This window comes from Ricinus communis, chromosome 6 (assembly GCF_019578655.1).
Source record: "Ricinus communis isolate WT05 ecotype wild-type chromosome 6, ASM1957865v1, whole genome shotgun sequence".
NCBI lineage: Eukaryota > Viridiplantae > Streptophyta > Magnoliopsida > Malpighiales > Euphorbiaceae > Ricinus > Ricinus communis.
The window spans coordinates 9,890,862-9,896,332 of NC_063261.1; positions in this window are offsets into that span (position 1 = coordinate 9,890,862).

A 5,471-nucleotide genomic window follows, 5' to 3' on the forward strand; every position below is an offset into this window, starting at 1 on the left:
GTTTCACCAACACGCTCAGCAAGCCAATATAATACACCACACTGCTGAAATTGATTGTTCGGTGAGGCCAAGTCCGACTTTTGAAGATAAGAAGCTATTAAATAATAAATATAATTTAGTTTTTTAATAATGAATTTCTAGCATATAAAAAAATTAGTATTTATTAATTTTATACTTTTCCCGGTTGTAACACATGAAACAGATGTCGAAGCGACTGAGGAAGGCTCCGGAGTTCATCTTTTTTTAACTGCCCTCGCTGTATTTGTGTTAAATCATTAGAATCCGAATATTATTTGTTTAAAAATGAATGAGATAATTGAATATTTAATGTTATGAAATTAAATTAAGTGATAACCTATGAATTTCGTACCTAAAACTATTCCGTTATCAATAATTGGGATATCAACTAAATCTAACTCCATCCTGACAGACAAATGAAATTCGTCATCATCAGAGAAACGGTCAATAGCATCACTTAATACTTGAGATGCTGTATTTTCTATAATTAGTTTTGATTCCATTAGCTTATATTACTATTGAATATATTTAGGAACATATTAAAAAATATCAACTATACCTGATCGTGTAGCATCTAATTCTATTGGGATATTAATTAATGTGCTTGTATTTTCAAAAGGATCACCAACAGCCCTCATATGCTATAATCACACCATAAAAAATGGATAACACTTAAAAATCAAAATTTAAAAATAAACAACATCGATCGATGATTACAAATAAATAATGGAGTTTTAAATTTTGGGATAGATGAATACGTACATAACTCATTTGACAGAGATAAAGAATATGATGGATAGCTGTGGGTAGAGCCGGTGAAAAAGGTGCAAATATTTATAAAATAATTATTAGCTTTTAGTACAATAATTCATTAAAATATAATCAAACACAAATTAAATATTAAAAAGCTTTGAAAATTACACTTTGGAAAAAAATAAGAGTACAAAACAATAAAAGATTCATGTACTGAATAATTATGAAGAAATAGCATTTTTATATTTTTTTTATTATATTAACTAACATAAAAATTGTTTAAATAATAATTCATTAGTTATTATGTAAAATAAAATATTTTGTGTAATATCAAAATAATATATTAAGTATATTTCTGTCATTAAATTTATAAAGCCAACTACTCCATTAAAAAGATAATTTTTAAGTAAAAGGAAAAGAAATGGACAATGAAAATTATAGTATGAAATTAAAAGCTTTATTTAATGTTAATGATGGGTGCTACTCGTGTTAGCTACAATCTAAGGCAGTGTACCTATCGATGCAGTCTAGCACTAATGGCGAGTATCAAGGTCGTATTCCTCGGGAAAGTGAAAGCCCAGAGTTACTCATTTGTTCTTTGTTATATTAACCTAAAATTAGCGATAAATAATTTCTAAACTAACTAATAGCTACAAGCTAAGTCCTAAGGGAGATGCAAGAGTGATTGATAAACGAAATAATCAAGACAAGAAGACAAACCCAAAGGGAATCTAAACTAGTTGGCAATCAAACAAAAGATAAAGGATCGGTGAATCTAATTATGCTACCCGTGGACGAATTCTTAACTGAATTCGGTTTCTCTCTCGAGATAACTGAATTCCTAAACCTAATAACCTAAAGTTGGAATCTCTTCCTAACGATTGATTTTTAAATTAGCATTAAACTTTAATCCGCTTCTATTAAGCTTTGTTAATTCTTAATCCGACTAGTTAATTATCCTTATCTCTAAGCGATTATTAACCAGTTCTTGCTATTCAAAATTCCAATTGCCAAATGGACTTCTCAATCACACAAAGCAATCTAAACACACAATTCACAACGTCTCATGAATAATGCATTATCTTATTAATACTGAAAACAAGAAGAATACAAAATTAACCCAAACAATCCAACAATATAATATCAAGCCAACATAGTAAAGAAATCCCAATGAATTTAATCAATCTAGCTAATCATGTTCATTCTCAAAGTATACAAGAATTCAATTACAACAATAAGCAAAGGTAGAGAAAACCCGATTACACCCTTGAATGAGAGTAAACAGCCCCAAATCCTTTTGCTCCAATTGAATCAATTCTTGTTTCTCTTTCTCGATTTAAAAATCAATCAACGAACTTCGCCCAATCTTTGATCCTTCAAAGGAATCTGATTGAAACCTTGATCCAAGTCTCCTTTTCTCTTAGTTTCAACTCAGAAAACCCTTAGAGAAAGAAAAATTAGGGTTTGGAACGTTCTAGCCCTAGCCTCCTCCTTTTTTTTCTCTCTTCGTTCTTTTAATTAATACCCCCTGTCGCCTCCAACACGGCCGTGTCCCTAGCCGTGTTAAGGACACGGGCTGGTGTTCCTGGCCGTGTAACTCTCTGTGGCCGTGCTCCATAAGATCTACTTCTTCTTTGATGTCCAACATGGCCGTGTTGGTAACACGGCCTGTGTTTGTGATCGTGTTGAGAACACGGCCAGTGTTGAGACCAACACGGCCATGTTCAGCTTCCTCATGCTCGTACTTAGCTCGTTTCGGCAGCTTTGACGTCCAATTATGCTCCAATTCTTTCCTTTTTCATTCTTTGACCTCTTTTGGACCTAATGCACACAAACATACGCATAGGGTGAGTGTTGGTACCAATTCATATCCAAACATCCATAAAATCGATCTTAAAAATCCCATTTAGATGTGTGTATTTTACGCACATCAAATAACCCCACACTTAGCTCATTGCTTGTCCTCAAGCAATCAAAAGTAAAATAAGGAAAATAAACCACTAAGAAACAACACTTAAACTGACAGACAAACTAGAAAGCTCATGCACATATCCTTAACAAGTGTAAGTCAAACAGAAAGAAACGAAGCAATCAATTCAAGTATCACAACCAAGATGTTATTAATTCACAAAATACTATCTCAACAAAATTATTTAGAACCAACTCCTCACCAGATTCACTCTAAATCACTCAAAGTGTTTAAAGGGGTAGTGTTTAATCGCTCAATGCATCAACTATTGCCTTACTTACTATATGTTTGCTCTTAAATCCTACTCCTACCACTTATGGAGAGTCAACAACCATGTTAAGAGGTCTTTATAAGGGTTGTAATGGGGATTAGGTAGGGGTAGGTAAATTTAGTCAGAGTTGAACCTATAGTGTTATGCAATGAAATACATGACATGCACACAAGCCACAAAAATTATAAGGGATAAACAATGAACAGTAGTCCAAGGTGGGAAATAAGAATCAAGTCAAAATGTTTAGCTCACTTACTTTCTTTCTTTTCATCACCTTTCCCTCTTATTCTTCTTTTTCTTTTTTTTTCTTTTTCTTCTTTTTCATAAGGGAATAACATTCACATAATAGAGTGAATTTCTTTTTGGATTGAAGTAAGCTGCTATAAGATTCCAACGCTATTCCCAAGATAAAAATTCCCAATAAAAATAACTCATGCAAAATCATAACCCAAAGCAGAATAAAATTAAGTGATAATGGAATATGATAGAAAATGGTGAAAGAGGGGGTTATCTACAGAATCAATAAACGAATGAAGGCTATTTGGCTAGAATGAAAACCTAAGTGCCTCTATCATACCAAAGTGTTAAACTCTCCTTGTGTCCCTCATAAGCATTACCGAGCAAGTTCTAAAGGTAAAGACAGTAATCGACACTCTCAACAAGAAATAAATACAAGCATATAAAGTTATGCTTACAATTTAGGCTCAATTTCTCACAAGTGTGCTTTTGAGTAGGTTCCAAACAAAAATCATCAAAACAGAATTAAATAAACCAAAGCAACTTAGTGCAAAACTCAAACTAATTATCTTACATTCTTCCACAAGACTCAACACTATCGATTTTACCCGATCACATGGACATAAACAGGATTTTAAAAGCAAGTCAACAGTAAGAGCATCGAAACAAAGTGAAAAATTTTCAAAATTTTACAAAAAATTGCACAAAGAATAAACAAATAACTGAGATGGAATAAATGAAATGCGATATATACACTAGAAAAGGATATGAATTTCATATACAAAATAATAGAACATGAAAGCAAGTATATATTGATATCACCACCCCACACTTGAAGGACACACTGTCCTCAGTGTACAAAATATATGAAATGAAAAAGGAAAAAGAAACTAATACTGCCCTGATTATGGCTCCGGAGTGAAAAGAGGTGCATCGCCAGTATATCGTATACCGGCCGGTCCGTGGTGGAGGAGTGGCTGCAAATAATAAAATAAGGAATTAAAATCGAAACTAAAATAAAAATTAAATAAAATATGAAAACTAAAACTAATAAAATGTTTCAAAATGAAAGGGTAAAAAAAATTAAAAATGAAAAAGAAATAAAATAAAATTTGGGGTGCCTCCCAAAAGCGCTTCTTTTTGATGTGATGAGTCTTCTTAGCTAGACTCGTGATGAAAAGCAAACGGTGGGGATTGACGACCATCCATCCTTCTTCCGAGCAAATGGCTTCAAGTATCCGCTTAGAGGGATAATCGTCGATTTCCTCTTCCCGACTATCAAGCAAGCTGCCAGTATGATGGGCAAGACTCGCTCCTCATATAATTGAACGTAGTCATGATGCTCTAGGGGTTCTTCCAATTTGAAAGCTGGAGTTTCAACAATTGGAAGGATCGATGGTTGGACAATCTCTTCAGGAGTGTCGATGGTTTTCTTCAGTCCCTGGCTTGGTTCACTTGCTAGAAGAAACTCGAGCTCCTCCAAGACTTCTTCATTGGATAACTCGTGCTCATCTTCCATCATCGAAGGGACTTGTGGAAAATCTACCAACAATTCCTCTAACTACAACTCAGCATCATCAACTGTACATTCCTGTTGATAGTCTTTCAGAGGAATTATGTTCGCCTCTTCCTTTCCGGTTCCATCTCCATGTTCAAGAAATCGTCCCGCACATAAGCATCATCGTCAAACATAATAGATAAACCAGAAAATTCTCACCCGAACGCAAAGTGACGGGCGCTCAAATGTTCCTCGGATTCGGTAGCGTTTGATAGAGTTCTCGATTGCTCTTCAAATTAGTAACTTGAAGATTAAGCCTACTTGATGCTCTATGTTGTTAATTGAGGCTTGTTGATCTTCAAGTATCCTCTCTGTTTGTTGGAATCTATCATCAAGACTTGTAATGAACCTCATCATCAGCTCCTCCGACACTAACTCTTCATCTTGAGTTGAAGGTGCAAGAGTAGGCTGCTGATGTGGTTGCTGAGATTCGGATGGTTCTGGGCCATCTAAGCTCCATCCATAGGGTGAATGAGTACTCCACTCTTGATTATAGGTGCTTCCATACGAGTCACTTGGCCAATTGCCCGTATAATTCACCTGTTCACAGTTATAAGAATAAGGAGTAAAATCACTGCACAATGGACAATCATTACTCAAATGTAAACCACAACAAAATTCACAAAAAACTTGAGATGAAAGGATAGGAGTGGAGAGTTGATCGG